This window comes from Thermobia domestica, chromosome 8, assembly GCF_964235325.1.
Source record: "Thermobia domestica chromosome 8, izTheDome1.hap1.1, whole genome shotgun sequence".
NCBI classification, from domain to species: Eukaryota; Metazoa; Arthropoda; class Insecta; order Zygentoma; family Lepismatidae; genus Thermobia; species Thermobia domestica.
The window spans coordinates 88,365,434-88,391,023 of NC_137461.1; the positions used below are offsets into that span (position 1 = coordinate 88,365,434).

Sequence of the window (25,590 nt, forward strand, 5' to 3'; positions counted from 1 at the left end):
ACGGTATTATCTTTCAAAATGGGAAGAGTATTAAAAATGAAAACAGCTAATGTTTGAAATATTCAAGGTATGCAATATAAATAAAGTAAGAAAGATTAGGAATCAAACAAATGAATGTTCGAGCTCCACTAGTGAAATAGAATATCATTGATCAATTATAAAATTCTGCAGTAACACTGCAGACCTTATATGAGCGGTTCGGGTGAGCATATTGGTGTCACATTTTCTAACTTCTGGGTAACCTGGGAAAGATTGACCATTCCCATGCAGTGTACATGCCAAGCAAGCTTTCCCTGCCATCTGCAAGTGCATGCCCGAAATTTAACTACCTACATATTCTTCTGTTGTTCGATCACAATCCATTTCACCGGAAGTGGTGCTTACCATTATGTTCGCCCGAGCCGCTCATATTTTGGCTGTTTCCGAGTCGCTAGGTCTGCTTATGCCAACGGATCTGTCTGGGTCTCCAGGTTTCTCCGGGTCAGCCCGGCCAGAGAAGTGAGATCCAGACCTGGATTACCTGTATAAAAGTCGTGATCGTGACCTGGTTACGCATGACCTGTTCCATCACTGTTTGGAGTAAATCCTTCACTTAACTATCTTGTTTTCTACGTCTTCCATCCTAGGATGTCACGCTGAGTGTCTTCACTTCAATTTCTTCAAATCTTATTTCCTCCTGGTGCTTGGTCGTGCATTTGAAGATCTGTCGTTTTCTTGTTTATTTTCGTATTGCACGTTTTCTTGTTCCTTACTCCGATTAAGAGTCTTCATCCCGGCGAAATTAAAATACCGCTAAGTTTACAGTAATTGTGTGATATCTTCAAATAGATAAAAGATAATTGAAATATGGAAGAAAAGCGCCCTAGACAATATTATTTTGCGTGAGGTACCGTTATCACAAGTCACCTAGTGGCTTTCCGTTTTCAGCTGTTTAGAAACGCGAAAATAAATGCCGATTTTCAAAATGACTCGAAATCGAAAGCAGATAAGTGAGTCGTGATAACGGTATCTCATGTAAAATAATATTGTCTAGGGCGCTCTTGTTCCACATTTCGATTATCTTTTATCTATTTGAAGATATCACATAATTACTGTAAAATTAGCGGTATTTTAATTTCGCCGGGATGAAGACTCTTAACTAGTCCTAGTACTCATGCAAGCAGTGATTTCAGGGGGTGACTTAGAGAGTAACATCCACTCGGAACTAAAATTTCATCCGAAGCAAATATCCGATCGTGCTCGTTAATTCAAAGTCCCCCTGGGGAGGGAGGGGTCTGAAATAATAATGTTTACAAGTTTTCTCCCTTTCTCCAATATGAATTGCATGTATAAATGAAATTAAATATCAGTGAAAATTACCTGTAGAGTAACTGTATATGGAAGCTACATACTATAGCTGGAACTGTATACTGGTACATAAATTTTTCAAATGGAACGTTTTTCATTAAACCTGCACAATCTTTGGTGACAGATGGTCTATAATTACAAGCTTTCCTTATACGTTGACCCATATTCTACTTACCACTGTGAGACAATTTTAATTGATTAATAGACCCAACAGTCACATTTCTTTGTATTTTTGTTGCTGCCCATTTCCAGTATCAAAGGTCTATCAGAGTGAACCAACAATCGCTTGGGGTCCGAAACACTGCACTTCCACTGGAAGTCGAACAGGAGTCTCTCAATCCGAAAACGAGATGTTTAATCATGAGAGAGGCATGTGGCATAATTAAATAGCCCTAAATGTCTTACTTCTACAGCATACGGAATGAAGGCGTTATTTTGTACGAGACCCTTAACTCGTAATGTTCAAAGAATCTTGAAACAAAACCATGACTTATCAGATCGATGGGCCAAATTTAATAGTGGTATTTTGGAATTCCAAAGCATGTCGGAAGATCTTGTCTGTCTTTACCAGATGTCGATTTTTTTTTTTTTTTTAATGAAATGTGGTAGCTTTGTTTCTTATCTCATATTCGGAGTTTACACAAGAAAATAAGTAAATCAGCTGGAAGTGGTCTATCTATACCAGGAAGTCGATCTTTTTTTTTTTTTTTTTTAATGGAATGTAGTAGTTTCGTTTTTGTTTTTAACCTATATTCGGAGTGTACTTAATAAAATAAGAAACACGCGTTTAGAAATATTTTTGTTCTAAATTGTCTCCTTTACACAGGAAAAGAGTTGAAAATGTAATGGGAAATAAGTTTGATAGGTTGTGATTACAAATATTTTGATAGATTAATTGAAGTAGGAGGCAGATATGCTTGAGATTGACTGACCAAAATTTACATCGGAGTACCTGTTTATTATTTGCCGGGTTTTCTTATGTAAATTGACCAAGAACAGATTTTGTGAAAAATAGAGGTTTTATGATTAACATTGAATTTATTGAGTTAATATAACAGAATTTAATAGTAGAAATTGTGAAGGTCTTTGAGTCAAATAAAATAAAATAAAAATAGTGATAATTACAATTTATCTCTGTGATGTAAAAAGGTTGCCTAGTTCATTGTATCTAACTTCCGTATGATTTATTGATTATTACAGATTAAGAGGCCTCATCACTGCGAAATTAAAATACCGCTAATTTTGCAGTAATTATGTGATATCTTCAAATAGATGAAAGATAATCGAAAAGTGGAACAAGATCTCCCTAGACAATATTATTTTGCGTGAGATACCGTTATTACGACTCATTTATCTGCTTTCGATTTCCAGCCATTTAGAAAATCGGCATTTATTTTCGCGTTTCTAAATAATTGCAAACGGAAAGCTACTAGGTGACTCGTGATAACATTACCTCATGCAAAATAACATCGTCTTGGGAGGTCTTGATCCACTTTTCGATTATCTTTTATCTATTTGAAGATATCACATAATTACTATAAAATTAGCGGTATTTTAATTTCGCAGTGATAGGGACTCTTAAATACTAAACAAGATACCTACAAATATCTGTATTCGGCTAAGGACTTTCGCAGACTTTGAGATACGACGCACGTGAGATACGAGGTTACACAGGCTTTTACATATAAAATACCATTTATAACGCTTGATAGGTGAATCTGTGCATAAAATCAAGCCAGAAAGTCTATGTACAGAAATGCTGGAGAGTGCGTCCTTTCCGAATCATAAGCCACCGGAATATCGAAACAAAAAATGAACATTGGGGCGCCACCATGACACAAATACCAACGACGCTAGAGAAAACAATGTGGTGAATTTCCTTATATATATGCAGAACGTTACGCTCATTTCGATGTACGTTAACTTTGAGGATTTTCGGGAATCCCTTCCTTCTTTTGAGGAATTCCTTGCATATGTTTCTGCTCATCTTGGTTTTGGCCGTTGAAAACTGAAGTTATCACATCCTGTAAAATTTGCGTTGACGCCCCAAAATTCATTTATCCGGTATTTCGGTGGCTCATAACTCGGAAGGAAGGCACTCTGCAGCATTTTTTGTATATACTTTCTCGCTTGTTTTCATGTATAGATTTACCCCTGTAGCATTGTAAATGGTGTTTTGCAATACTCTGTATATAACTTTCCTTTTTCTCATTTTATATTGCAATACCGAAGTTGTAACACGTTTACCCATTCAGAAGTTGAGGAATGCCATTTTGTGGTCAAATATTAAATACTACAATAGCTAAATTCTGAATGCTTTATTAAATCATGAAATTTTCAACTTGCTTAACAGACCAAGTCGATTATTGTAGCTTTTAATTCAGATTAGGAGCCTAAAAGAATAAATAAATAAATAAATAACCTCCCGTTTCAAACATCTTCTGAAAATGTTCTCTTTATCCGTAAAGTGGTTGTTGAGATTGTGATGAGAACATTCTTTCACAGTTGTCGCAAATTTCCAGTATCATTCTGTGAGGAAAAGTAGAAACATCATGCCTTGTTTTCTTGTATACATTTCAGGCCTCAAGCAAAAATGGCCATATTCCACTTAAAAATTCGATTTCCCGTCTGTTCTAGTAGTACAAAATACCACCATTAAATTTGACACATGCGATTCTATATGTCATGTTTTATGCTTCTCGACTCTACCTAGGTATATGCAATACGAGCTGAATTAAGAGCTTCATACGAGATAACTACCTCACCCTGTATATTGGTAATATATGTATAACAATGGCGTGTAACACTGTATATAATATATGTATAACAATGGCGTGTTAATATCTAGTATTACGTATACTTTTAAATATACAGAATACATAAAGAGTGTTAAAAGCAAACAAAGAAAAATCTTTAAATTTTTGTTTACTTCTGATATGTGACTTTCTCTGTTGAATGTCTCAGAAGAATGTCAAATATTGCCTTGTTCTCGTACATCGACCTTATTAAATTGTTACATTGCTTCAGGGAGATAATATGTGAATTCAAGTTATTTCCTGGGAAAAAAAATAAAAGAAGAAAAACAAACAAAGCACTTAATAGAAAACGTTCTTTGAATTTTTTGATGCAGATTTTCCATTCCTATAATAGTATAACTTTTGGTATTGTAGAGAATTTACCAAATATTTAATGGAAGTCTCGTTCTTATTTGAAGTTCAATAAAAAGCACATTTAATTTGTAAATAGTATATTAAATAAAACAATTTGGATTAACAGTACCAAACATAACGATGTTTTATCCTTTTTTAATTATTTTTTTAAATTTTATTTTGTTAATATTGGGTGGTTCCAGTAGACTAGGAATGAACATTGTTCACACGTAAAATTAATAGGTAAATTTAAGGTGTGTTCCCCAACGGGAATGGTGTCATGTTTTTCCTGTAAATTGTAATGAAATTTAGTTAAAAAAAAATATCGTAGTACACAAACAGGATTAATAAAGATTCACCATTTAAAAGCGGAATACTAAAGCTTACGGGAAAGGCACCGAACCATTCCTGCCAGGAAACTTCCGTAACTTAACCTTAATTTTGTAGTCTGTTCTACGTAATGTTAAACTGAGGAAATGTGTTACCTGTAGTCAAATATGATATTTGATCCCCTGCCATCCCCTCAAAAAAAAGTTCACACAATTTAGATATAATTTATGTAAAAAAAATATAAGTATTTGGTAATAAATATGATATTTTGCTTAAAACAGAAAATTGAAAATAAAAATTTAGTCATAAGCATTGTGGGCTCTTGACGGAAGTCACATCAGTACAAATTAAAAGTTTTTTTTTTTCACTTTAAACTAAGAGTAGAAAACTTATATTAAGTATTAAAACATTGAGTAAATGTTCTTCCGTTAATTTTAATTTTTAGAATGACGTGACTTTCCTCGACAGCCGCCACTATCTTATAAGTCTGATAATGGTTTTGATTTTAAGAATGTAAATCTGAAACAGTAAAGATTATATGTCCTTTCGGTTCAAACAGTAATATAATATTTGACTACAGGAAGTTAATAATTTACTGTTCTATGTCACCTTTGACTCGTCCAGTACTCTTTGATCATATCTGCACCTTTTTCAGCGATCATTATGGTTGGAGCCATTGTATCACCTGTTGTTATAGTTGGCATAACGGAGGCGTCGATTACTCGTAAACCCTCAATTCCATGCACTTTCAGTTCATTGTCTACTACTGCTTCTGAATCGTTCTTGGGTCCCATTTTGCACGTTCCACAGGGATTATACACTAACTGAGTATACTGCTTCGTAGCACATCTCCAATAATCATCGGAAGCAAATTTGAAAATTTTACATGCTGGAAAAGGGATAGTATGAATTTTGGCACCGAGCTCTCTCATCACCTTAGTTTCACTCATATTAATAGCAATCTTTATTGCTTCTAACAATACGTCCATGTCATCTGGATGGTCGAAATAATTTGGCGATATAACAGGATGAAGAAACGGATTTTTGCTTCTTAATCTGACATAACCTTTACTTTTTGGACGCGTGACGATCGGAAGAACACTGTACACTTCCTGGTTGTTGATTGGTTTAAATACTTCATCATAGAATTGTTTGGAAAGACCTTGAATTTTCCTTAGTTGAGTTCCACTGTCCGTATTAATGGCACCTGGTATGAGAATAAATTGAATATCGGGAAAATCGTCTGATGAATTAGCGTATTTACTATTAAGAAACCCCACCACCTCGATACCCATAGGAAGGGTCATAGGACCGTCTCCCATTAAAGCGTATTTAACTCCCGTGGCTACTGACATAAACCGACGCACATTTAGACCAACTGGTTCATTGATTCTGAACACAAATCCGCCAAGTCCAACATGGTCCTGGAAATTTTCTCCAACTTTCAAATCCTGAATAACAGGTATACCTAATTCTTCCAGATGAGTTCTTGGCCCTATCCCAGAAAGCATTAGCAACTGGGGTGAGTTGATTGCTCCGGCAGATAGAATAACATCCTTTTTTGTACGAACCACATGTCGTCTTCCGTTACGTATAAACTCTACTCCATACGCTCGTTTCTCTTCTTTGTTGATTCTAATTTTGGTCACTCGAGTTGACATGGCAATGTGAAGGTTCTTCCGTAGTCGTATTGGTCTTAAGTAAGCTTTGGAAGTACTACACCGAGTTCCTCTTCTCATAGTTAACTGAGGTATCATAAATCCTGTTTGTTTTTCTCCATTGAAATCCCTCACTTCATAACCCATTTCTTCAGCAGCTTTGAGAAAAGCTATTGCCATTGGTGTGTGCCAAGGAGCTTCTTGTATTGTCAAGTAACCGCCAGTCTCATGATACGAGTTGTTCGCTAAATATGGATTCCTTTGGTCTTCAGATTTGAGAAAGTAAGGAAGTATTTCTTCGTAACTCCATCCAGGATTTCCCAGTTCTTCCCACCCGTCGTAATCTTTTCGGTTACCCCTTACGTATAACATCCCATTTATAGTACTGGAGCCCCCAAGAACTTTACCCATTGGCCATGCACAACGCTTATTTTCCATTGCCTGACACACACTTTTCATGGACACTGTTTTATAGTTCCAATCCATTCGTGTTTGTTGTAAAAACGTAGCGAACAGTGGAACATCGGATATTTCATTCTCATCAGTTCCAGCTTCTAGAAGTAGAACTGCCCAATGAGGCATTTCGGTAAGTCTGTTCGCTATAACTGCACCTGCCGTCCCCGCACCGATAACCACAAAATCGTATTCGTCATTAATTTCCTGCGCCTCCATTGGTCTTCCCTCTGGGTCCATGAGGTCATATTGGTAGTATGTGACGATAGCCAGCAGGACGGGAACGAACCAAACACTGGAGCCTAAGAAGCCAGCTGTAGATCGAAGTGCTGAGAAGATGAATGATGGAGCTGCTGCTACTGCTGACATGTTGTACTGTGGTTCAGAACCTCCTCTTTTCCCCCGGTGGTGTTATATCATCATCACGAGACATCTTAGCTTCCTTTTGTGGATATCTGTTGACTTCTGATACCTAAGATGAGAAATAAAATGTGAATAACACTTTAGAAATTCAGTTTTGAATCAATATTCTTTCTTTATAATATAGAAAATTTAATGCTTTTGCTAAGCTATAATGCCACTTTAAAATAATAATAATAATAATAATAATAATGAAAGATAATGAAGAACTGGGTTCAAAAAATCTCGGGCGCCAGATCACCATGACGACTGGAAATATAAGTTTAGTGCCTAGTTTAACCCGCAAACGCCCAAGACCAGTTTTATTTGTTAGCAACTGCCTTGAACAATACCGTGTTACATCGAAAACCTGAGAGGAAAACTGAACGAAATTCGTACAACAAGAGAACGGGTAGTGTGCCTGAAGTGGAACAACGGTGGTTTGGCTAAATGAATGATATAGCCCGTGTAACGTAGTGAAAAATAAAGTGGGTCACTGGTGGCACAAGGAGCGTTTGTGGGTTAAAGCTAAAACATGTAAACCTATGTATCATATTGATTTTGTTGTATTATGGTGTCTGATTTTCAGAACTGGCGCCTAGATCAGACGAAAAATTTTCGAGTACTGATGAAGTCTATAAAAACTTTAAAACTGGCCAAGATAGTATCTACAAAATGCTATTAAGTAAACTAAAAACAGTGTTCCAACTTTCTTTTTTTATGTAGATCAGAAATTTGGATTTACACTTGGTCATAGTAATTATTGAACATCAATTGCTATACGAAACATCAAAACAGTTATTAATTCATGTAGTAACATTTGACAGATACTATCTGGCTCACTTTCTATTTTTTATTATTTTAATTGTCTTCGAGGTATTCACTAAAATTCTAAATAGAGAGGTTGAGCTTACAGTTAGTGGAGAGTGTTAGCGATTTTTCTCTGCCGTATTTGCTTAGTAATCGGTGACTAAGAAGTATGGACAGTGAGGTGAAAGAGAAGATTGAAGAAAAATATGTGCAATCGGCTATATGGTATGCAGTGTAGAAAATAGCCGAGGAAAAGTTAAACAGATTAAACACACTCCATAACAGCATTGGCAAGATGAAAAGATCACCGAAAAAAGCATGGTAACTGAAGTGATGCTTAAGAACATAAAGGAACGCAGATGGGCGAAAACTTCGGATATCTAAGAACACAGAAACCTGAATAATGAATTGAAAAGAGAGATTGACAAAGCCAAAAAGAAATACATAGAACAGATATGTCAATAAATGATGACACTTAAACGGCGCGGTTGACGCATCAGAAAGCACCATAACTAGGAGAGAAACCTAATAAAAGTATGTACACGTTTAGTGTGTAGTCATTGACCATCATAGAATTTCTTAGAATCTGGAAGGAATACAACAAGGATCTACACGACCAGAAGAACGTCTAAAAGATATTGCGATACAAGCAGTGGAAGAGATAGATGATGAAGAAAAAGGACCTAGTATGTTGAAAAGTGAAGTAAATCAAACTATCAAAGACATGCGAAGGAAGAAGGCCACTGGAAACAATGACATACCAGCGGTTTTGCTCAAGTGATTTAGATTTACAATGCAATGCAATGAAAGGACTGACTTCACTTATTAACAAGAGCCACCTGAGGATGGGAATGGCCAGAGGATTTTCTTGATGTTACAGTGGTTCTAAGAAAAAGCAGGTAAAGAAATGCAGTGATTGCAGAACCATCCCTACACTGGAAATATTATTGTGCGCATACTGAATAAACAGCTGGAAAGTAAGATAGAAGAGATGTTGGAGAAAGATCAATTTGCGTTCTGGAAAGGAAAAGACACCAGAGATGCTATTGGGTTGGTGAGAATTGTATTAGAACAAGTTCTTGGCATAAGAGAAGAGTTGTGTTGTGCTTTATCGACTGACAAAAAGCTTTCAACCGTATCAATTGGACCAAACTTCTGAACATAATTAAAGAAATTGGGGTCAACTGGACTGACCGACGACTCATTCACAATCTGTACATAAAATAATGAGTGAAGATGTACTTGAATCAAGGAGGAACAAATAGTGTGGAGATTGAAATATGAGTCAGAGAAAGATGTAGTAGGCCTATGTCCCCAATTATTCAACGTTTACAGTGAATGCTTAATAAAGGAACTATTAATGGGAGTTGGAGATTTCAAGATTGGAGGGCAGATCATTAAGATGATCAGGTATGCAGATGACACGGTTATTATAACTAGAACCGAAGAAAAACTACAGGAAATGATAAACAAAATAGTTGACACGGGGAAACAATACGGAATGGAAATCAACGTCGAAGAAAGAGTTATGAGAATAGCCCGTGGAAACGCCCTTACGGGTCAGAGTAGAACGAAGAGAACTTGAAGAGATCAATCATTTCAACTATCTGAGAAATATTTTGACGAGAGATCAGGTCAAGAATTGCCGCAGCCAAAGAAGCATTCAACAAGAAAAAAAAATCACTCTTAACTAGCAGGCTTAATATTGGACTAAGGAAGAAACTGGTCAATTGCTGTATATGGAGTATTGGACTGTATGGTTCGAAGACTTGGATATTACGAAGGTTAGAGAAAAAATATTTAGAGAGCTTTGAAAGATTTAGAAGAAAAAATGGACGGAGAGAGTAACAAATATGTCTTAAAACGGGTAGGAGAGAAGAGGAGGACACTTTTAGTGAGCAACCTTCGCAGGAAGGCCAATTGGATTGGACACATCTTGCGGCTAAAATGTCTTCTTCATACCATCATAGAGAGAAAGATGGAAGGAAAGCAATGAGTAGGAAGAACAAAAACATAACTGATCGATTATTTGCAAAATAGAAGAAAATATTAGGAACTAAAAGAGTAAACTGAAAATCGAGAACCTAGGAGAAATATTTCCAAGCCCGAACCTTAAAATTATAATAATAAAACTCATTAGTCTCAGGATCTGTCAAGAGGAAGAATACTTAATAATAATAATCTGCGCCAGTGGCGGATCTAAATACGCTAAGCAATTTATGGCCGGAAACTGCTGATCCGCCACTACACTCATTCCGTGTTAAGCTGTCCACTAATGAAATCGTTGTAGCATATGTTTGTCAGTTTTGCTGTAGCTCAGTTTTACAGTACATCTACTTTTTAGTATATAATGATATCTTTGTGGATTTAGATAGTTCGTTAATTTATTATTATTATTATTATTATTATTATTATTATTATTATTATTATTATTATTATTATTATTATTATTATTATTATTAATTCTTTCTGCAAAACAGTTACAAAATTATATATAGGTTTGTTATCTTAGAGAAATAATAAAATATACGAAACCAAAGCACAAGTAGAATTCCAACAATAACTTACCAGGTTAGATAAAATTTTCGAATGTAATTAAACATTTATTTATTCAATTCCATGTGAATATGGACTAACATGCATTGAACAAAACAGGACGTACAATAAAAACAGATGTAATGAGCACACAAGATGTAAACGATTAAATCAACCAGAAAAGTCAGCATTAGTTCAACATGCACTGGAAGAACAGCATAAAATTATGTTTGAAAATGCATCGGTTATATGCAGGTCTACTCATGGATATAAAACGTTATTAAGAGAAGAAATGGAAATAAAATTACGTGGTAGCACATTAAACAAAGAGGAAGATTTGAAATTAAGTTTGTAAATATTATCTTAATCAACACTATCAAATTATATATATGTATTGTAACAACAAAGCAATTTTTGCCTAATTATTTACATTAAAATTTAACAATGAAATATTGTTAAAACCGACGGCCTCATTCAAATTTGTAACATTCAAAGTTAATTAAAATTAGAAATTAGACAACAATAAGATCCCACTTTGCATTAAGTCCGCTGGCAAAACTACAAAATATTACATTCCTTGAACAGTGCACAATTTACATTTTACAGATTATTAAAATATAATTATTCACTAATACACGTTATTGTGATAAGCCTCACAACAGCATCCTCAAACCTTCGCCGAGATTACAAACAAAAGATCTCCTCCAGTTCCTTACCAGAGGGTAGCGTTCCCAAAACTGACGCAACGTTCCCTCTTTGTACTGCCATGCTGATGCGTTGCAGTAGAAACGAGGTTGCTCTAGCATCTCCTGACGATAAACGAATGCGATGACCAACTTCTTTTATAAAGTTAAGGCCTTCGGGACCCCATGAACCACCCGATTCGACAGCTATAGCGACAAAATGATATTTGTCGAGTAAATTGCTATATTTCCTGCGCTTTTCTGTTTCCCGGCGAGCAGCCACGTTGCCAGCTTGTGCTGAGGAAGAATGAATATTTGAAGGGGCGAAGGTGTCGGAACAAGTAAAATCCCATAGAAGTGCTTTTCCTTTCTTCCACGGTATTAGAGTCATACCATCTGGCCTCTTGCCGTCTGCACGACTGCATCCCAACGGTTCACATATAGAAGGAACTCCTGCTGAAATTAGTGCCCTCATGATAATGTCGTTGACGCTGGAGTGGCGTGAATGTCTGCCCGCACTATTGGCACAGGAGAGTCCATGAAGGCCCTTCTTGTCTACGACACTTCTACAGGCAGGACATCTGTGTTGCTCGCAAACATCTGCTCCCAAACGCAGTGCACTGGCAATTCGAAAACTGTCATTGGGAAGATGTAATCCTAAAGAAGGTGACGGGATAGCATGGAGCCAAGCGCCTGCTTCTGGAGATGATGTAGCTAGAAGTCTGGCCTTATCTTCTGGGTTATCGGATGACTGAAGCAGAGCTGAAAAGTGATGATTTATAAGAGGATCGTCCCAAGAGGATTGTAGTCCTCTCTTATCAAGGTCAGGGGGATCTGATCCCACTATAGATGACCACTTAGCAATGCTATCGTTGACATCCGAATCCGATACTAGGCTAAGACCTTGTTGGAGAATGGTCTCGATCAATGGCTTAGCGCCATAGAATGAAGACAGAAAGGATGAAATAGCCAGATCCATGGCGCGACGAATGCGATTAGATAAAAAGAATTGTTACAAATATCGATTTGTTTCTTTTGCAACTCTAGCCACCTTACTTTATTTGCCTAGTCGTATATTCGACGCTGATTTATGCTACTACGTATTTTGCACATGCTAAGTTTTAAGATTTTTTGTTTCAACTAGGTTTTCGCTTCATGTATTTTCGCACCTTTTTTATACTATGAATTAGACAACTAAATTCGATCGACTATCAATTACTCTACAATGTTGTAATTAACTGAAGACTGCTCATAGAGAATTCTTATTCTATATGCTTTGCATTCATTATTATAAATTTAGTTATTGATAATTCAGGATTAGTCCTATCTTACAAGTTTACAATAAAGTAGTGACAAAAGTATTTTACATTTTTTTTTCTTAACCGAATACCAAAATAAAACTCACTTCAAGACCTGTGATGTATATAAAGGATTTGTATCCGCATAGTTTACGCATCCCGATTTTACGTGGCCAAAATAGATTTTAAAAGTGTGCAAATTACGTTAGCAAATACGTTATATAAAATATAAATAGCTATTGAAGATTGTACTAAGAAAATATTAAACATGCAATATTTAAATTCTACCTCAGTTTATAACTGTAGAATGCGACAATTTGTTAATAAATTGTTAAATAAATTACAATTGTTTTGGTTTCAATTTGTTGCACGATGATAGCCAAAGAATAAGATTTGATTTTAGTAATACTTTTTGTCCAGTAATTGTTTACCAATTAAATAAATAAAAAATAGGTGCCGTATTCATTCAGGTTCTTGTTATTGAGCTGATTATTTACATTGTTTTCAACGATTCGCCGTACGTGTAGTCGTCTCCGGGGGTGGGTAAGGAGAGTTCCAACACCAACTGTCCCGTCCCATTTTTTTCTTACGAAAAGTTGGCAACCCTGATTGTAAGTAAAAGTAATCATTCTTTGTATCTTTATTTTTTGTTTAAAAAAAAAGTAAATTTGTGCCAATTCAAATCTTTCTTTCCAGCAGATTCAAAATGAAAACTAACTAAAATTTATTTTTAAAAAACGGAACAAAAGTAAGCATAATATAAATTTATTATTATTATTATTATTATTATTATTATTATTATTATTATTATTATTATTATCTATTGTGTTAAAATTTTGTGCCTTGAGATGAGGAGCAGCAAGACATTAAATCCGGTCTTGGTTGCGATTCTAAGTTCTGGAGAGAGGTACTTCGTGGCTAAACGGTTAGCATACCGTTGGATTCCCGGCGTGAGCTCATATGGTTCGAATTCCACGTTTATCAGTATCTCCACGTATCATATAGCCTCGTTGCTGAACGGGACGTTAAACTCAAAACCAACTCAACCTTTAAGTTCTGGAGTTTATCTTTTCTCTAATGAACATAGTATTTTTTATTGTAAAGAATGATACTAGTATAATTTAGACAGGAATTCATAGGAAACTCCGGGGGAAGCTTTTGGGGGAAAGAAATTAGCCGAGACAAATGTGAGCTCTGTATTTATTAAATATGTTGAAGTGAGAATTTATATTATCAACTAAAAATACTCCCTTCCCGAAACCATCATTTCCCTCCAAAGCAATATGGCAAAATATTCCTTCCCGTGAGTGGCACTGGGGAATTTCGGCTAATACTAGACCCTTTCTTAAATAGGAATTTTTGATTATATGATAGTTGATCATCTACACGCTTCATTACATGATCAAGGCATTTCTTTACAAATACCAGCATATTAATACGGTGTTGACCTGGAAATAAGCCCTACTATACCTTTAAAGTTTGTACATTATCTGAACATAAACCACTTCCTTATTATTATTATTATTATTATTATTATTATTATTATTATTATTATTATTATTATTATTATTATTATTATTATTATTATTATATTTTTACTTTATAATATTAAGAAGGAACTGTATCATGAGGGACGTGCTAGGGGATATGGTGACAGGAAAGAGAGGGAGAGGGTGAAGGAGACTACAATTAATGGACGATATCAAAACAGACAAATCGTAATGGGAAGACGAAGTGGTTAGCGGAAGACCTGAAGTGTGGAAGCTTCTGACAGTGAGTTGTAGCAAGTGACCTGTCAACAATGTCAGAATACCTACAATAATGATTTTAGTTGATATGATTTCTGTTCTTTACAATATTTTACTATTGTGCTTACGTACGGTATTTAACACTTTATTTTGGTATTGTACATTAATTGTTTAATTGCCTTATATGTTACAGTGCTATACTTGACTTAAGCTTTTCTTAACATTTTAAATATGTAATTAAGTTAAATTTAATTATTTGGGCTCGTGAATCTCTTAGATCACTTGACTTGTAGGTGAAAAAATGTTGAAAGCATATTGCAGCTTTTAAATACCGTATTTTTTTTCTCCAAAAAAATAACAATATTTGTTCGTTAAATGATTGTTCATATTTTAATGAATTCTTTATAGTTGTTCTTGAACGAAAAAAGACCTACCGGTGCCTGTTGAAGTCACTTTTAATTAAGTGATTCATTGTAGCTACAAGACCTCAGTATGATGTGGAAAAATAAGATATAGAATGGAGTGAATTTGAAAGCAACAGCTGCATATTGAAAGGTCAAATACCAAAGTGTCTAAAGCGTAAAATTTTCAGCGAATGTATTCTGCCTGTCTCGAGATTATCTTAGGTGTGGGTAAGAGATGTTAATACTAACGAAATAAGACATTCACGGTCTGTAGACTACACAACGTATCATGGAGAAGTGCTTGTAGTTACTCTAGGAATCACCCGCAAAATTTGGGAAAAAAAAAGCATGAATCAGAAAGATGACTAGAGTAACGGATATTATCATGAAAACAAACACATTGAAGTATCAATGGGCTGGAGATATTTCAAAAAGAATTATGGTCGGTGGACATGAGCAATTCATGACTGTATACTAGGGAGGGAGAGAGAGAGAACAAAACTAGGAAACGTCACGGTAATATGAGTAGCGAGGGCTCAAAAATCAGAAATTAGCATCACTTTGAACAACCTACAATATGGCAAAATGTTTTTAGAAGCCAATTTTGTAAGTCGCGAATTTAGCCTAGCCTTAATATTTCACAGTTAAAATTTGAATAATAATGTAGCATATTTTCGGGACAATATACAATTGACAATAAGGAAATACAAAGAAGATAGTGAGTGGGAGTATGGAGTTAGCACTATGCATTATTACCTAGGAATTCTTTTGTGATTGAGCCTCTCCGGTCATTACCCCGACACCTATATAGAATAGTTATTCGAAATCCAACGTACATATGTGTGAAAACATCGATTTATTTTACTGTCCCCAGTGCGTTCACTTGGCGGCGTGCTGCGAATGTCTTATTGCTTTATATCGGAGGGAGTGGCAGGACTTTCCCGTTTAAAGAAGATGCGCTCGGAAAAAGTTGGCAAAAAATTAGTTCACCACTTTCTCTCGTGTAGCTGCCTTTGTGTTTCCTTAGTTATCACTTTCTGTCGTATAGGAGACTCCTCTGTGGCCTACTGTTCCCAATAGATCTTGTTTTGTGACGTTTGAGAGTTCTTTAGCAAAATAATATTTTTTGGCGAAGTACGCTACCATTTTCAAGTCGCTGTTCAAACACCTGATTGCCTCGTCATCTGCTGACTAGGCGTTATTTACCAAGAAGAAGGACTCGAGAATAATTTCTTTGAAGTGCCTCTCTTAGTTAGTATGAAAGTAATAAAACAAAGAAGGCAATTTCTCTTGTGCATTACGCGAGTGGTGCGTGATTATTGCTCTGAAGATTTATTTGACCCAAAATTTCCAATGCTTACTCTGTTCTGTGTATTCTGAAGATGGTTGTACCTCTTAACATGCTGGCTAGCAATATAGCGCTTTTGAATAATTATTATTGTTCTTTGAGAGGGAAAGGCATTCACAAGATTTTTGAGATTATAATGAATTGCTGGCAACTAAGTTGCCATGACCTTGATGTTTAGTTAACATTCAGTTTAACACGATGAATACGATTCTATATATATATGAATGTATATAATTAAATTATATATAAAAGAGACTATTATAAAGAATGAAATGAAGGAATTAACGATCATGTCATTAGTGAAAAGTACCCACACAAGGTTAAATTTCTATTTGCACTTTTAATACTAATTTGAGGATGCTGAATCCAGTGAAACTTTTTATTTTTTATTTTTTTTAAACATATCTGTCCATGGCAGCACGTGAAAGATGACCTCAAAGGTGGGATCTTTGAAATACCACTTACGCCAATATTAAATGTGCTCACGCTTCTATTCATACATTTCTAATTTAGCTCTTTATACTAATTTAAGGAAACTAAATCTAGTGCAACTATTCTTAATGCACTAGAATAATGTTTCATAAATAAGTATATTTATTTCATTTAAAATCTTATAATAGTTTGTTCGGATAATTCTCTCAAAGATAGGTCTAGTAAAATATTTGATTAACAAATCCAAATACGAGAATTCCTCTCTCTACCAAAATTTCAAAGAATATTTTGTTAATGAGGATTAATTTCATTCTGATTATTTTCCCGAAAATGACAATAATGGTTTTATTCGATTTCATAAATATTTCATGAACAATTCTACGATTTTTATAATTCATTTAGACAAAGCAAGGCTGGCGTATTACTGGGATAAATTCTGTTTGAGCAATGTTTTCGGAGAAACACTATTACAAATGATATAATCACTTCCAATCCTTTTTATTTTTATTATTTTCAGAAAGGGTGGTTTACTAAGGTGTTATTAGGACGATTTTGTTCGTATTTCATAAAAAAGCCATTCTGTTTCGTTCCCAATAATAGGGCATATTTCGTATTTCCTTAGAATACTAGAAAATGTAATTGTATTTGTGGTGTATGTTTTGTGTGGATAATTTTCTTGCAGGTGCCCCTTTCTTCGTGTTTCATAGTTGATTATTATTATTATTATTATTATTATTATTATTATTATTATTATTATTATTATTATTATTATTATTATTATAACAAAATCTTGAAGCCATACGTCACAGTTTCACCACCCCTACTCTGCCCACTCCGCCCAATAGGATCGCAATGTTTTGAGCCAACAATCATGGCGGAAACGAAAGTAGCTAATCAGACGATGGCGGAAACGAGAGTAGCCAATCAGACGTGTCTATGCTCGGTTGTTTTTTTGGCTTCATCGATTTAATACGATGAAGATACATATGGGCAGATCCTCTATTTATAACATCCTTGATATAATCCATGTGTTTCGGAAAAACGAGAAAAGGATAATTTGTTGATCGGGCAAGTTTCTTCCGACAGAAGATTTTCGAAAACGTCTACGTCTATAAAGAATGGTATCATTTCTGATTCAACTTAAGAAATAGAAGCAAAGTGGCTTAAACCTTTAATTCCCTTTGAAGTATACGTCTCAACTCAACACTAATGAAAGAAGAAGAGGAAGAAGAATACGCGGCTTATTATGTGTTAATACATGTTAAGTGCTTGTAATCATTATTCACTATCCTTTTTAGTTCACAGAATTGTAATAATTAGGCTGCGCCTACACAAGCTTTAAGGCTGTTTTGAATATATTGATATTCCTCTTAAGGGTTCTAGCTGCAGCATTATTTCTTTACATTTCACAGAACGTTAGAACGCCAATGGATAAATTCTCATTAGAAAACTGATATTACCATATTTCGTAATATCCATGAAAGTAACCAAACTATACTTGATGATTATTGCAAAGGTTTTCATGCAGCTGTCGAAGTATATGATTTACAAATGTATAATTTCATCCTTTACTGAATTTTGTATTGTTTTTCTTTCCTTTTCTTCTTTTAAATCACATAAATACACTACCACTCAAGAGAGTTTGAACACGTTAGATTTTTTTTTTTTTTTTTTAAGCAGCTACTGTGAACCTATTATTTTGGCACGAGAGCTTTGCTTCCGTGTGACGGAGGCACTTTTATCTAAAGCATACAATTTGGTGATAGTTGAATAATCGATATCTGAGAGATATTGCAAATGATACATCTAATTATAATTGAAGCAGTGAGTGGGAAAAAGTGAACATTTCGTAACATCATACTTTTGGAAAACTTAAAAAAGAAGAAAAGAAAAGAAAAAAAGTTACCGGAAATATCATTGACATTTGTTCCATTTCCCACATTACCAAAAATGGAATACTATTGGATATTTAGTTTTTCAAAAATTCCTATCGTGGAATATTCTCCTTGATCCACTGCCTGTTTTTCTTAAAATTGAAACCAAACCAAAATATGACAATTTGATTTAAATAGAAAAATACAAAGTGTTAACAACAATGTAGAAGAGTTTACGACGGACTAAATATCAGAGGCGGATCTATAAAGTAAAAACTGGGGGGGGGGGGAGCAGATCCCAGGCTGTGATAGGTATATCATGTGTAAACTATAAACTTTCAAAAATATAATAGCTTAAATTATTTTTGTCACTTAAAACACTGGGGGGCCTCGGCCCCCCGCCTATGGGCTACATTCGCCACTGTTACATATGACATTCTATATTCAATTATCGCTCATTGGGAGCGTATATTTACTGTTCGTCGTGGATATTTCAACGAACAACAATTTGGCATAGATATTAAACCATCGTAAACATTTTTCATTTTTTTCGTCTTTTAAAAACGTTAACGTGTTAAAAAGGTATAAAGAACTACAAAACATGTAAACCTTGCTTCCTTTCAAATTTCTGACCATGCATTGATCTTGTAAGCCTATATATTTCGAACAAAACTCTTCATGTTGCATCACCTTCCACACTTTTGTTTATAACTTGCAATATCTACTGCAAATTGTCTTTTTGAATGTCCATTTTAAGATTTATAATTATCTATATATCCTGCAGTATCTCTCTGATACCAATCCGTCAAATGTTATGCTTTAGATACTAGTATCTCGACTAACAGTGGCAAAATTCTCGTGCCGATATAATAGGTCACAGTAGATGCTGACTCAAATCTTGGCCGTTCAAAGTATTTCGAGCGGTATTACTACCGTATACGATCTGCAGAACTCAGCCCGATCTTGACCAAATTTGGTATGGAGGTAGATCTTGACTAAGTGCGCGTATTTTCCTTGCAGACCTTTATTTCTCAAGTTATTGATAATTGGAATCCGGTTTAAACTTCATTAGGTATTCAAGGGAAAAAGATGACTTATTACTTAGTATTCAGAACAGAAATAGGGGGAAATCCATGGAATAAACAAACTGTTAAACTTTGAATAAATGTAGTGTGTATAGTAGACTCTTCATCCCGGCGAAATTAAAATACCGCTAATTTTACAGTAATTATGTGATATCTTCAAATAGATAAAAGATAATCGAAATGTGGAACAAGAGCGCCCTAGACAATATTATTTTACATGAGAAACCGTTATCACGACTCACTTATCTGCTTTCGATTTCGAGCCATTTTGAAAATGGCATTTATTTTTGCGTTTCTAAACAGCTGAAAACAGAAAGCCACTAGGTGACTTGTGATAACAGTACCTCACGCAAAATAATATTGTCTAGGGCGCTCTTGTTCCATATTTCAATTATCTTTTATCTATTTGAAGATATCACATAATTACTGTAAAATTAGCGGTATTTTAATTTCGCCGGAATGAAGACTCTTAAAAGAGAGATTCACTAAAAGAAATGAAGAACGGAACTTTTCCACAATCGAGAAACTCAATGAACCAATACGCGTATAAAGAATATGTTCCATATTATTAGTAGTAGTAGTATTAGTATTATTAAACTAGCTCTATGGTTTATGGAATCTGGAGATTTAGTGCCGCATTCACAAAAGTTCTCCGTTTACTTTTGCCCTTAATCAACTGGATTCAGTTTCTACTCTGTTTTACCGTCTCCTTTAGCCTAACAGGCATAATCGTGGGACGTTAAACTGAAAGATTTCATTTTTCCTACTTTGTGTTTTGTTTCTGTGGGATCTATCTGCACTAGGTCCTTCTAATGGTCTTTCTCCATTCGGATTCTAGTTAATTAAAATTTTCAAAGCGTTTCTTTCATTCGTTCTGACTACATGACCTGCTCACCTAATCCTCCTAGACTTTAGGAACTTAATAGTGTTAAGTAACTGGTAAAAATTACGCAGTTCCTCGTTATGAAGTTTCCACCATTTCTCATTTCCGTTCCTCTTGGGTCGGAAATTCGCCTCAGGATTTTATTTCCAAATATTTTTAGCCTGTATTCGTCTCTTAAAATAAGTAACGATATTTTTCAGCCATGCAACACAACATGCATAATTATCGTTGTATTTCAAGCTTCAAATTTTTCGACAGAATTCCCGGGAAAAAAGAGTTTGAACTGAATATAATACGAATTTCCTACTTGTAGTCAACATTTAATTTCTTCGTAAACATTGTTTTGGTCTGTTAATGTTGATTCTAAGTTATTTGAAAGTATCCACTTCATTGAGAAAGTATTACTCAATATTTAAACGTGTCTATAATTTGTAGTAATACGGTCAAGGCGAATTTCGCTGTATTTAGTTAAAAACCCATCTTGTAGGCTTGTAATAAAATCTCCGCATTTCTTTCTCTTGTCTTCATATAATCTATCAAATTGAGATACAATCAGAATAAGCCATTACCTGGTGGGTGCCACTCAGCTCTAAGTCCTGATTACTGTCTAATATTTCTTATAGCTTATTTCAGAACAATATTTAATAGTAATGGCGACAACACATTTCCTTATTTCAGGCCATTCCCAACTCGAAAGCTCGTGGACAAGTATTTCCCTATTCGAACTTTACTTCAGATTTCATTCAAACGAATTTTAAATGTAAGTAGCTTTATCGATATATCAAATTCGGTAAGAATGTTGCACAGTGTTTTCCTCTTAATCGAGTCGTAGGCCTTTCTCAAATCAATAAATGATTGATGTAGCGGGCCGTTATATTCCCATTTATTTTCGAGTATTAAATGAATGGGAAATATCTGGTCAATAGTGTATCGATTTCACCTAATCTGCGCTGATAGCCTAGTCTCCAATAATTTCATCTGTGTTAGGTCAATCTTGTAACAGAATGTTTGAGAGGATGTTGACAAGAGAGAGAAATGTCTTAATATTTATTACAATCAATGTTATCGCTTTTCTTGTGGATTGTAGCAATAATTCCACTCTTACGACAATTCCTCTTTGTTCCAGATTAGGAAAATGAGTTTATGTATCTCGCTCCAAAATTTACATCCTCAAGTTAAATTAACTTGGCGGGAATTTCATCTACACCCGGAGATTTATGTTCTTTAGTCCCTTTATATCAATTTATTCGGTTGGGCTCTGCTGTATGGATTTCACTTTGTCTAGGAACTTTTTTTTTTTTTTTTTTTTTGCATGTTGAGAAATTGTCAAAGAAATCTTTCCATCTATTCAAAATAGTATGCGTACATGTGAGAATTGTGTCTGTTTTCTTTAATATATAAGTGCTAGGTTGATAGCGTTTCTAAAATTCGTTGATGCCTTTATTCATGTCCTTGAAGTTCAATGATTTTAGCTTTCAGAAAATCACATTTCTTTGTTCTAAAAGTTTTGGAAGTATCCTGCTTGATGTCTATTATTGTTATTGTTTTAAATATTTTAGGAGTAGAAAAATTACCTTCCTCGGCACATATATTATTGTCCACGTTCCCTGGTCATAGTAGTTATAAAGTTCATTAACACAGTAAGAAAAAATTACTGATTGACCATCGATCCTTAATTGGACGATTGGAATAGAACAATGGAAAGAAGAAGCAGATGAATTAAATTACTTCCTTTGCTTCAGTGACTTCATGGAAACCTTTCACTAACGTAATAATACATTTTTGCTCATTGTACATTTACGGTTCTGTAATAGTTTTTATGGGAAAGTTCCTGTTTTTTGTATGTGATCTGTAAAAGTAAATATATATGCCCAGTGTTTTTTGATGCTAGAGATGGTACTTACGAGAACGTTATTAATCAAAATATGTGATTTAATACCCTTAGCTGTTTTGGATTAGAAAATACTTTCAAAGAGAACGGAATTAGTTTCCAATGCTTGTTCGGAAAAATTACAGGTTCAGTGCTCAACAATGTATTTCTCTTTTTTTTTTCGTATCTTTTTAGGTTCTTAATCTTATTCGTGGTAGAGCGTTCACCTCTGGTGCATAGGGTCCTTAGTTCGATCCCAACACGCGCCAAGTAAGCTTTGTGGTGGACAAACACCATGTGGGTGGGTTTTCTCGGGGTTCTCCCGTTTTCTCCCACTTTCTTCATTCCACCATTTCATCATTTCTGATCATCATCTTCTCCTAAACGTGGAACGTAAAACTTAAAAGATTTCATTTCATTTTATTCATATTTAAGGCGAGAAGTAATTGATTAAATTACACACGAAAATTTCCGTAGATCAAATTGTATTCCAATTATCTTAATACTCCAGTTACTATATACGAGGGTCACTACGAAAGTTTTGAGATGTGAAATAACTTACATACTTAAAATCAATTTAACACATTTTCTCACAGTATTCACCATTACACTGTACACATTTTGCATCCTCGAAAACCACTTTTGAAAGCAGTGTTGCCAGTCTTTTTCTTCAAGTGTTGAAAAGTTCATTCTCGTAAGCCACTACAGCTTCTTCAGGGCTGCAGAATCTCTTCCCACGCATGCGATCTTTGATCCTGGGGAACAGAAAAAAATCACACGGGGCCAAGTCAGGGCTATACGGCGGATGTCATAAGTTTGACCACCGTAGATTCTAAAAACTGAATTGTGATGTTGGCCGTGTGTGCGGACGCGTTGTCATGATGAAGCAGGATCCCACGCAATCCAGTTCTTGGACGCCGTTCCCGAAGCTTCTCGAACACTTTTGTTAGGCAAACAGCGGTGTACCACTGAGCAGTAACAGTCCTTTGTTCTGCAAGTGGAACAGTTGCAACATGACCAGATTTGGAGAAGAAAGCTGCGACCATCTTCTTCCCCACATTTCGCGGTCGCTTCACTTTCGTGGGTGGATTTTTGTCTGGAAAGATCCAAACTGTAGACTGGCGTTTATTTTCAGGGCCACATTGATAGATCCAAGTCTCATCACCAGTAACAATGTCAGAGACGGGTCGAGAATTGCCTCCATCGAATCTTGCAAGCATTTCTTCACACCATTCCACACGCATGCGCTTCTGCTGTTCAGTCAAAGTGTGAGGCACCCAACGAGATGAAACCTTCCTGAGCCGAAGATGGTCATGAAGAATTTTTGTTACTGCTGGCGATCCAATGTTCACTGTAGATTCAATGTCCTTGAAAGTTGTTCGAGGATTTTCTCGAATCATTTGTTCCACAGCGGCAATGTTTTCATCTGACACAGCTGTTGCCGGACGTCCAGCACTCTCTTCATCTTTAAGCGATGTCCGGCCTCTTCTGAATTCACCAAACCACCGAAAAGTTGTAGCACGGGAAGGAGCAAGGTCCCCAAATGCCCCCTGCAAACGGTCAAGCCTTTGTGTCTCATTCAAACCACTTTTGAAATCGTAAAGGATCATTGCCCGAAAATGTTCCCTATCGAGCTCCATTCTAGACAGCCGAATACTGCTCACATCAACAAACAAGTGAATGTGATACGGCCACGCCGATAAGCGAGGCGAGTTGAAACTTGCTTCGCTTCTTCGCTCTGGATACCACTACCGAACGCAATTGTTGGAATTCAAATACTGTGTCACAACAATGCGTATCTCAAAACTTTCGTAGTGACCCTCGTATATATATGTATACAGTGGCGGATCCAGGATATGATCAAGGGAGGGGCTAAACCATAGTTTGCCGCTTTATCCAGTGTAAAACAGGATTGAAGTCCATTTGATCCAGTGTATACCTGAGGGTCAATAGCCCCCCTTGGATCCGCCCTTGTAGGTATATATATATATATATATATATATATATATATATATATATATATATATATATATATATTAAAATAAATTATATTTATTTCAGTTAATTGGAAATGTGAAATTCATTGTTTTTTTTTTTCAAAGTCGACTGAAGGAAATACTTTATTATTCTCGCCAAAGTGATTAAAATACACCATAATCTTACGACGAAAGTATCCCTGTTGGAAATATGAGAATGTGAAACTAGATTAACAAATTATTATTATTATTATTATTATTATTATTATTATTATTATTATGTAATCTCGCAAAGTATAATTGAGGGATTAACTTGAAGTCAAAATTGTGACGAAAAACATAAATAAATACTAATAAGCCGAAAGATGATACATTGAAATCGATAGATCTTTTTGAACTGAACAAAATGATGTGTGTGATAGTAAATCATCGTGCAGAGTTTTCCAGAAAGTCGAGAAGATTTCATTTTCTCTAAAGCTAAAATTGATGCTGACTACGCCACCTATTAAGATGAGACTGATGATGAGAAAGTGGGAAGACAACAATTCATGACATGAATAATGAAGTCTATCCGTATATTGATAAATTTTAATTTTTGTTTATGTATAATTTTGACCAAAGAAAAGACATATATAACAATCCATGGATGACATGAAGTTTAAAAAAAGTCATATATGCTTAAGGGTGAATTGTGATGCGAAGTTGTTGAGAAAATCCAGGAAAACTAGTTTCTATTGCTAGAAAGGTATGTTATCGTTGCAATAATAATTTACAATGCTTATTCTTCTAGAAGAGATTTTTATATTCATATATATACGGTACCTATTTTTATATTTATTCACTAATAATAATGGTTAGGTATCAGATTGTATCTGTTGTTGTTGTAGTCTTGCTTCAACTAACTGCGACACACACAGTTGTAACATTGGCAAACATCATAGTCATAACAATGATTCTCATTTACTCGTTATTATTCATATTCGTAAAGAAATAACTTGATGTGGTAGTGTAAGTACACATAGAACATGAAGAATATCTAACGAAGATATGGAACACTAATAAGTATCATACGATACACTTCGGTTTATAGCATATCTTAACTCCAGTGACACGGTCGGTTTCAATAAAGTCAAGAAAATATCAAAGTGTGTATCTTGAAGTATGCAAAAGGGTTAATTATCGGAGGTATTTCTACTGCATCAAGTAGAGTGGACTAAGAAGCTACGAAAGTAAGTACTTCGATATATTTCCAGTTATTACGTACTCCTAATACCTTTTCATATGTCATATAAGCAGGGTTGAATTCAG

The 25,590-nt window shown here is 35.1% G+C and overlaps 1 pseudogene across 1 annotated transcript in view; it reads right to left on the bottom strand.

The window, feature by feature from the left end:
- Window positions 1–4,256: 4,256 nt before the first annotated feature.
- Window positions 4,257–25,590, bottom strand: part of LOC145691781 (glucose dehydrogenase [FAD, quinone] pseudogene) — a 32,411-nt pseudogene continuing 11,077 nt past the window's right edge. The window contains exon 2 of the transcript XR_014132543.1: window positions 4,257–7,409. The product of XR_014132543.1 is annotated as a glucose dehydrogenase [FAD, quinone] pseudogene (transcript). The remainder of the gene's footprint in view (window positions 7,410–25,590) is intronic.